Here is a 10,884-nt window from a genome sequence, read left to right on the forward strand (position 1 = left end):
CAAACCAGATGATAGATTTTTTTTAGCAACACCTGATTTTTTTTAGAAACCAAGAAAATATATTACATAAACTTCTTAATGTTTACACCAAATCTTACACAGACCCTCTTGGGGAAAATGAAACTACAGCCCAGTCCTTGCAAGATCTTGTCCTCCCGGTTGACCTCTGAAAGCATCTAGGCCTCTAGTTGGGTTTCGGTGATTGATGATAATACGAGATTACTATGGCTAACGTGTGTTTTGCAGAGGCAATTAAGTTAGGTCATGGTAATGGGAATTGATTGGGCAATCATGGTTGTCATGCCCCTACGATGAAAATCGTTTCAGTTTTCAAAGGATGGACGACAAGGTTAAGGATGGACTAGCTCTAAGTGTCGTTTGGTGTTGAAGAGACACTTAGAGTAATTTAGGACTTTGTTTTTTCTTTGGCCGTACTATTAAGGGGGGTATGAACTAGTAGCTTGACCTAGGTGAGTCTAGTGGGTTAGGTATGGTGCACACTTATCAAATCTAGCACTAGATAGCTCCTAAGTAGCCCTAAGATCAATTAGAGCAAACTTCATTCACATATGATTTCGAGTTAGAAGTGAATGGAGGGTCAAATGTTTGACCGGACGCTGGTTCCGGTGTGATCGGGCGCTGGCAGTAGAGTCCGGTCAGTTCATTTGATCAAGTGAAGTCATCTAGATGCGACCAGATGCTGAGTGAAAAGTGACCGGACGCTGGGTGCCAAAGTTCGGTCAACTCCAGTAAGGTTCCAGAGAGGGAGAATCCTGATTAGACGCGTCCGGTCAGTGCTGACCGGACGCTAGTTAGGTTTCGGTTACTGACCGGACGCTGAACAGTGAAGTGACCGGAGTCTAAGCTCCAGCGTCCGATCAACATCAGTAAGGTTCTAGAGAGCAGTTTTCATAACCGAACGCGTTCGGTCAGTGCTGACCGGACGCTGGTGAGAGTCCGGTCACAACATAACGGCTCTGTGGCGGGGAGAACTGACCGGAGCGTCCGGTCACCCCGCAGAATGCTGACTTCATTTGAGATGCTTCCGAAAGAAAGTGCAAATAAAATGTTCTCACGCTTAAATGTTCTTGTAGAGGAAGTCAATTGGCTTGGACTTACACAAATGCAACCATCTGATGTTGTAAGAAAAATCTTGAGTGTCCTCCCCATTGACAAATATGGGCATATTGTGACCGTGCTTCATCAAGGTGATCTTTCCACGGCTACACCAACTCAAATCTTGGGAAAGATCAACGCTCCTAAGATATACATGCACATCACACTACAAGATGGCTCATCCTCTACCAAGAAGAAAGACAAGGACTTGGCATTCAAGGCTAGCCAAGAGAAGGGCAAAGCAAGAATTGAGTATGAGAGCTCAAGTGTTGATGAAATTGATGATGCAAGTCTTGCTCTCATGGTGAGAAGAACCGCCAAGATGCTAAAGAAGCTCAACAAGAAGGCATCAAGTTTGATGGCAAGAAAAAGAAGTTCTTTACTAGCACTAGAAGGAAGCCAATCTCCGAGATGGATTGCTATAATTGTGGAGAACTTGGTCATCTAGCACATCAATGCCCCAAGTCTAAGAAACAAAAATACAAGAATAAGAACAAGGGCAAGAAAGATGACTCAAGTGATGAAGATGAAGATGAGAAGAAGAAGAAAAACAAGTCATACAAGAAGAACTTCCACGAGAAGAAGAAAAAATGGCAAGGCATACATCGTCGGTGATTGGCTCACGGACATTGATTCATCAAGTTGCTCATCCGATGATGATAGTGACAACAAGGAGGTGGCCGCTATTGTGATTGACTCTTCATCATCTTTACCAACACCACCACCTTTATCCTCTACACACCTATGCCTTATGGCCAAGGGTGAACGAAAGGTATCAAATGATGATGATAGTAGTGGTGATGATCATGCTAGCAATAATGATTGTGATAGTGATGATGATGAATTTGAATCACCTTCATATGATGATCTTGTTAAATTGCTAAATCAATACACTAAGATCATTAGAAAGTCAAGAGCTAAGAATGAAAAGCTAGAACTTAAGAATGCCTCTCTTTTAGCTAAATGTGACATCGGAAAAGGCTAGTGTTGAGCTTAGAGAAGCAAATGATGCTATGTCATCCAAACTCATGGAGCTCAAATCTTCTAAGAAAGAGCTTAAAGAAAAACATGATAAACTTGAGGGGATACATAATGAGCTCATCACTAGCTATAATGTGCTAAAAGAAGAGTATACCAACCTCAAGATCAATCATGATAATCTTGTTATCTCTCAAGAGTTTTTATCCAATAAGCCACATGATGCTACTAACCATGTTGTTAATATTGATATAGCTACATCATGTGATGACTTGATTATTGAGAGCATTGAGCAAGGTTCTAGTAGCAAAGGCAAGCAAGTGGTTGAGTCCGATAACTATGATGAATATGTCAAGATCAAGAATGAGAAGCTTAAGAAAGATCTTGAAAAGATATCAACCACCAACACCATTGTGTTAGAGAACCTTGACCATGATAGTGATCTAGCTCTTAAGAATGAGAAGCTCAAAGAAGAGAACAAGAGACTCAAGAAAGAGAAAAATCATGATGAGCTCAAAGAAGAGAACAAGAAGCTCAAGTTAGAAAAAGAACACCTCAAGACCGGGTTGAGCAAATTCACAAGAGGTCAACATCTTCAAAGTGAGCTACTCATGAACACCATCATGAAGATGGATAGAAATGGAATTGGATATTTGGCAAATCAAGAGAAGAAGGCTCAAGCTCAACAACAACAACACAAGTCAAAGTCAAAGCCAAAGAGGTGTTTTGAGTGTGGACAAGAATGCCACTTTGCCCATGAGTGTCAAACTCCACCACCACAACCCTTGCCCAAGCATGCTAGACCCTTTGCTTTCAATGCTCATTACATGCTTAGAAAGGACTCTAATGGAAAAATGAAAGTTATGTTCTTAGGACCTCCCAACAAGAATAGGCCTAAGAAAATTTGGGTTGCCAAGTCACTTGTAGAGAAAGTCAAGGGCCCTCAACAAGTATGGATCCCTAAACAAGCTTGATCTCTTGTGTGTAGGTGAACTACAAGACCGGTGGAAGTCATTGGATAATTGATAGTGGTTGCACACAACATATGACCGGTGATCCTTGTATGTTTAGTTCACTAGATGAAGAAGTAGATGGCCAAGAAAGAATTACATTTGGAGATAATTCAAAGGGCAAAGTCAAAGGATTGGGCAAAGTGGCAATATCAAATGATCATTCTATCTCAAATGTGCTATATGTTGCTTCTTTGAGTTCCAACTTACTATCCATTGGACAATTGTGTGATCTTAGCTTCCAATGCTTGTTTACCGAGAAGGAAGTGGTTGTATCTAAGAAAGATGATGATCAAGTTATATTCAAGGGATTTGGATATAACTTATACCTAGTGGATTTCACCTCTGAAGATGCTAACTTGAAGACATGCCTATTCACCAAAATATCACTTGGGTGGCTATGGCATAGAAGACTTGCTTATGTTGGGATGAGTTCACTCAAGAAACTTATGAAGAATGAATTGGTGAGAGGGTTGAAGGATGTGAAATTTGAGAAGGACAAGCTTTGTAGTGCATGTCAAGCCGGCAAACAAGTTGCAAACACTCATCCTATAAAAGCTTTCATGTCAACAACAAGAGTGCTAGAGCTCCTTCACATGGACTTATTTGGACCAACAACTTACAAGAGTTTGGGAGGAAATCTTTATTGTCTTGTGATTATTGATGACTACTCAACATATACATAGGTATTCTTCCTTCATGACAAGACCAAGGTTGCTTCATACTTCAAGAAGTTTGCCAAGAGAGCACAAAATGAGTTTGAAGTGAAGCTCAAGAAGATTAGGAGTGATAATGGAAAAGAGTTTGACAACACAAACATTGAAGTTTATTGTCATGAAGTTGGAATTAAGCATGAGGTCTCTGCAACATACACTCCTCAACAAAATGGTGTAGTAGAGAGAAAGAATCGGACACTCATTACACTTGCAAGAACAATGCTTGATGAGTACAACACACCCGAAGCTCTATGGGCGGAAGCTATCAACACCACATGTTATGCATTCAACCGCCTATTCCTTTAAAAGTTTCTTAGCAAGACACCTTATGAGTTGCTTAATTGGAAAAAGCCAGACATCTTCTTCTTTAGGGTGTTTGGATGCAAATGCTACATCTACAAGAAGCGGCAACACCTAGGGAAATTTCAAAGACGTTGTGATATTGGTTTTCTTATTGGTTACTCATCAAAGTCTAAAGTATATCGAGTATTTAATCATGCCACCGGCTTGGTTGAAGAAATATATGATGTGGAATTTGATGAATCTAACTGCTCTCAAGGAGCACATGAGAATCTTGTTGATGTAGGTGATGAACCATTGAGGGAGGCTATGAAGAACATTCCGGTTGGAGACATCAAGCCTAAAGATGATGAAGATGATGTACAAGTGATTGATTCACCTTCTTCATCAAATGTGCCACAAGATGGTAATAAAGTTGGGAGAGTAGAAAATGAAGATACTCATGTCTCCCATGATCAAATGGTGGCACAAGCACAAGATGTTGATGCTCCACAACCTCCCCCTCAAGTGATTGATAGAAGAAATTCACCTCTACTATAAGCTCATCCACAAGATCTCATCATTAGGAGTCCATCAAAGGGTGTAATGACTCGATCTCAAAAACTTGCTTCTTTTATTGAACATCACTCTTGTCTCTTGTGTTGAACCTAAGAATGTAGGAGAAGCTCTTCTAGATTCGGATTGGATAAATGCCATGCATGAAGAGTTGAACAACTTCGCCCACAATGATGTTTGGACTCTTGAAGAGCGACCACAAGGTGCAAGAGTTATTGGAACAAAGTGGGTGTTCCACAACAAGCAAGATGATCAAGGCGTTGTTGTGAGGAATAAGGCAAGACTTGTTGCAAAGGGGTTCTCTCAAGTTGAAGGGTTGGATTTTGGAGAGACCTTTGCACCGGTTGCAAGACTTGAAGCCATTCGTATCCTCCTTGCATATGCATCGCATCATGAAATGAAACTATATCAAATGGATGTTAAAAGTGCATTTTTAAATGGCTTCATAAATGAACTAGTCTATGTTGATCAACCTCCCAGGTTTGAAGACCCTAGATATCCTAATTATGTTTATAGGTTGTCCAAGGTGCTATATGGGCTTAAGCAAGCCCTAAGAGCATGGTATGAACGCCTTCGAGATTTCTTTATTGAGAAGAGCTTCACCATTGAAAAGGTCTACACCACACTATTCACCAAGAAGCTTGATGGAGAGATCTTCATTTGTCAAGTATATGTTGATGATATCATCTTTGGATCATCGAATGAAGATTCTTGCAAAGAGTTTGGTGAATTGATGTCGAAGGAATTCGAGATATCTATGATTGGAGAGCTTACATTCTTTCTTGGTTTTCAAGTCAAGCAAATGAGAGAAGGGATTTTCATCTCTCAAGAAAAGTATACCATGGATCTTCTCAAGAGGTTCAATATGGATGAATGTAAGCCAATTCAGACACCAATGCCATCTAATGGACATCTCGACCTAGATGAGGGAGGTAAAATGGATGATCAAACTCTCTACCGCTCTATGATTGGTAGCTTGTTATATTTAACCGCATCTAGGCCCAACATCACGTTTAGTGTGTGTATGTGTGCTAGATGTCAAGCTAATCCTAAGGAAGCTCATTTGATTGCCGTTAAAAAAATCCTTAGGTACCTTAAGCACACACCAAGCATTGGCCTTTGGTTTCCCAAAGGAGCTAGATTTGAATTAGTTGGCTATTCCTATTCGGATTATGCCGGTTACAAAGTTGATAGGAAAAGCACATCCGGGGGTGCCATTTGCTTGGTAGATCACTTATGTCTTGGTCCTCCAAGAAGCAGAATAGTGTGGCTTTGTCCACCGTTGAAGCGGAATACATTGCCGCGGGTGCTTGTTGTGCACAAACACTTTACATGAAGCAAACTTTGCTTGACTATGGTGTAGTTCTAGAAAGGGTACCTCTTTTTGTGACAATGAGAGTGTGGTAAAGCTTGCTAATAATCCGGTTCAACACTCTCGCACCAAGCACATAGATATTGTGGCAGAACCGCTTAATCTAATGTCTCCCAGGAGTGCTTGTCTTCTATTAGACACTAAGCACCCAGGGGAGAACACTAAATTACTCAGTTCCGCCGAGCACACCTCAGGGGGGAACCCAAAAATCCACATCTTTTGCCATTAGGATCACAAATGAGAGAATAAAGCTTGCATCATTCTTAACCATTTCTTACATCACTTGTAATACAACATCATAGTATAATATTTATTATTATAACAACGGAATGTAATCATATTATCAGAGTTATGAATATAAACATGTGATCAGAATTATAGCGGAAATAAATATCTAATCATGACATGATGAAGTATTGATATATAAACTACGCCAACAGATTATGAAACTTTCATTTATAAAAACATTTGGTGAGAGTTATAAATAAAAACTATGATCGCAGAGTAAAGAAAATCCCCTCCGAGCCCACCAGGAGGAATCCACACACAAGGGTCAACTCTAGCATCCACCTGTCACCTGCAACAGGGGGAATAAAACCCTGAGTACTCAATTGTACTCAGCAAGACTTACCCGACAGGAGGAAAGAAAATACTCCAGGGTTATGCAAGGCTATCTGGCTTGTGGGTTTATTACATTTACAGGAAGCATTACTAAGCGTGTGTCCTTATATTTAATTTTTTATTAATAGCCGCATTGGTTCATTAACTAACCATTCTATGTAAGCACCTGTGCTACTTTCAAGCAAATGGTAAGCAATCAGATTTTATTTTTCCATTCCATCTTTCATCTTTAGTTCTTACTACGATGCTAAACCGTAGACAAGCCATACCGGAACGCCGGCGATTCATAAATCAATGCCCCTAGCTGGGTACCCTAAAAACACACGCCCCGCTTATACCCAAGGCACAAGCAGGACTAACCCATCACCCTCCTGTCCTGGGGTCCTAGGTCCCCGTCCAAACTAGGACTCCAAACCCCCGCCCCTAAGTCCCGGACTCAGTGCGGTGTAAGGACCTCTTCCACCAAAAAGAAACCCTGATAGTCAGGGCGACGATAGTGGAGGTGAAACGGCTCCGTAGTGGGGGCGTTTCGCCGGCTCCAGGTAGCAGGTGGGCCGACGCCGACGATGGCGGGGTGTGAAGGGTCGAGATGGCGGACTAGAGGGGGGGTGAATAGTCTTTTCTAAAATTAATTATGTCGGCTAACCGATACAAATGCGGAATTAAAACTATCGGTCTAGCCAAGACTATACCCCACTATATATGTTCACTAGCACCTTGCAAAGATAACAATTATGCAACAAAGGTGCCGGGCTAGTTAGAGCTCTCCTAACCAATTCTAGAAGCAAGGTCACACAAACCTATGCCACTAGTACTTTAAGCTACAAGGGAGCTCCTACACATGCTAGTAAGCAAAAGCACAAAGCTAACTAAGCTCACTAGCAATGCTCAATAACAAGGCAACCAATGCCTAATTAGAGAGTGCAAAGACTTAGCTACACAAACTAAGTAATGTGACTAACAAGGTTACACAAACCAAATTAGCCACGCAAGGGAGCTACTTCTATGCTACACAAGCAAGAAAGTAATTAGCAAGCTACACAAGCTATTTAATTACAAGAGCAACTACACAAGCTTAATATGTATAAAAGTAATTTGTAAGCTTGTGTAATGGGGATGCAAACCAATGGGAAGAACAAGGTTGACACGATGATTTTTCTCCCGAGGTTCACGTGTTTGCCAACACGCTAGTCCCCGTTGTGTCGACCGCTCACTTGGTGGTTCGGCGGCTAATTAGCATCACCCGCTAAGCCCGCACGTCAGGCGCCGCAAGAACCTACCCCTTGAGTGATGGTAGCTCAATGACACGCTTTACTAGAGTTGCTCTTCGCGGCTCCCGCGAGGCAAGCACAATGCCCCTCACAAGCACTTCTCCGGAGCGCCGCACAAGCTTCTTGCGCGCTTCGACGGAGACTACCACCAAGCTGTCTAGGAGGTGGCAACCTCCAAGAGTAACAAGCACCACCGGCTTGCAACTCGATCACCTAGTGCCACTCGATGCAACCTCACGATGCAATCGCACTAGAATCGCTCACTCACACAATCGGATGATCACTATCAAGTATATGTGTGATGGAGGGCTCCCAAGCACTCACAAGCATGGACACTAAGTCCCTTGAGGTGCTCTGCTCCAGCCATGGCCGATGGCCACTTCTATTTATAGCCCCAAGGGCTAAACTAGCCGTTACCCCTTCACTGGGCAACGGTCGGGCCGACCGGACGCTCCGGTTGTGTTGACCGGACGCTGGACCTCAGCGTCCGGTCGCTCGCAGACGACCACGTGTCCCGATTCCAACGATCACTTGACCTGACCGGATGCAGCAGCTTCAGCTGACCGGATGCTGGACCCTCAGCGTCCGGTCGTTTCCAGTAAGCTCCCAAGCATGACCGGACGCGTCCGGTCGAACACGATCGGACGCAGCACCAGCGTCCGGTCACTCTCCAGCTACTGCTACACTCCACGTCAGTGCGACCGGACGCAGGCAGTCAGCGTCCAGTGCATTTGGATCCAGCGTCCGGTCACTTGACCAACGCTGGCATCTCCTCCATTTTCTTCACCCTTGCTCAAGTGTGCTAACCACAAGAATTTGCATCCGGCGCAATAGAAAATAGGCACTCCATTTTCCCGAAAGCGCCGAATCCATCTCAACCCTGCAAACACCACCTCCTTTGTAAATGTGCCAACACCACCAAGTGTACATCACCATGTGTATGTGTGTTAGCATTTCACAATCATTTCCCAAAGGATGTTAGCCACTCAACTTGCCACGCCACTCGATCCTAGTGACAATGCAAAATTAGATCACTCGAGTGGCACTAGATGACCGATATGCAAACAAGTTTGCCCCTCTTGATAGTACAGCCATCTATCCTAAACCCGGTCATAAACTTCTCTACACACCTATGACCGGTGAAATGAAATGCCCTAGGTTATACCTTTGCCTTGCGCATTCCATTCCATCTCCTTCAATGTCGATGCAACACATGCACCAACACGATCAACAATGATATGATCCACTTCATATCATCACATGATCATATTGGTTCATCGATCTTGACTCTACTTGCTATTCACCATTGCCATCATCCATCGGCGCCAAGTCTTGCTCAAGCTTCACCGCCACGCGGTCCATCACTCTAAAGCCTTCGACTTGCCCTTCACGCTTGCAACCGGTCCATCAAGCCAAGTCTTGTCTTGATCTTCTCCACCTTGATCACATGACTCAATGTCATGACTCATGTGCATTTAAGCTCCTTCATCATCACATGTGTGAGCTTTGCAGCATTTCCAAGCCATTTTCACCTTCATGGCATATGTTGCTCACACACATGTACCTATGGACTAATCACCTGTGTATCTCACATAAACACAATTAGTCCACCTAGGTTGTCACTCAATTACCAAAACCAAACAAGGACCTTTCAGGGTGGCGCGGCAACACGGTCCTAGACGCTTGCGTGAGCAACAATCGGAAGGCACTACAATCCAGCGCGGCAACATGGCTCGGGCGCATAGGAGGCAATGCGCCGGCCAAAAGGCGTGGCTCATCGGCAGGGCACATCACATGTTGTGGAGCACGGAAGGGCAACAGTTCAGCATGACCGTGGGGCACGCACACGCATGCGAAGGGAGGCGGTGTGGTGCTACGGCCATCATGACCATAGACACAGGCAGTCGCGGAGCTCAGCGTGACGGCGGGCGCATGTGTGCGGGGAGGAGTACGTGGCCAGGCGGTGGCGCTCGTGAAAGGGGGGAAACCGGTGATCGATGAGAGGAGGCGCATCAATGGCACTGCAACGCAGAGGAGAGGAGACAAAGTGAAACTGCACGCGGCCTCGATGAGCGGGAGAAGAGCGGCGGCATGGGAAAAAATAGGGGCGTCGGTGCTGGCAATGGCCGTCCACGCGCGCGGCGACTACGATGTACCGCGGTGCTATAGCGGCCACGGCGAGGCACTGTAGGCATGGCTGCGCGATGCCGAAAGAGGAGGGGCGCCGGTGCACGGTAGCGTGGGCAGTGAGGGAGAGACGCGCACAACACGGAAGCTGTGGCATAGAAGCTAGGGAGGGAAAACAGCACTGCGTGCGAGAGAGGAAAGTGAGGAGCCACGCACGGGCAGTGGGGAAAGGAGGGGCGGCGCTGAGAGCTTGCTCGAGATGGGGGAGGGGAAAAGCCGATGACGGCGGGCAGGAGTTCGGTAGCAAAAATAGAACAAAGAAGGGGAAACAGCACAAGGAGGGAGTGAGAGGCCAGTCTGGCTTAGCTTGGTAGATGCAGAAGATACAAGTAAAGGCAGATAGGGACAACCCCGAGGCAGGTAGTAGAGGCAGCACGACAAGGTTCGATGAGAGAATGGAGGCAGTGGCTGCTCGGTGGTGCACGGTAGAGAGAGGACATGCCAAGCATAGACATACAAGACCGAGGCAGTAGAAATAGAAAAGAATAGGAGAAAACAACGGGAGTGACCAGCCAACTTTATTAATGCCGGGACAGCGCGGCGTGTTTTGGCAATGCTACAGAGCGACGGGATGATGCGAGCAGCAGGCCGGCCATCTTTCTTATAGGCAAAAGACAACGGCCGTGTAGCAGCAGCAAGGACGCTCGCACAAGACGCCGGTCATAGGACCAGTGGCATGGATGAGACGGTGCATAGTTTCAATGCCAGGCGAGTACGCTGTATGCCAGGAAAAAAAATGAAACCGCTGCGCTCTCTCG

Source organism: Miscanthus floridulus, chromosome 2 (assembly GCF_019320115.1).
Source record: "Miscanthus floridulus cultivar M001 chromosome 2, ASM1932011v1, whole genome shotgun sequence".
Taxonomy (NCBI): Eukaryota; Viridiplantae; Streptophyta; class Magnoliopsida; order Poales; family Poaceae; genus Miscanthus; species Miscanthus floridulus.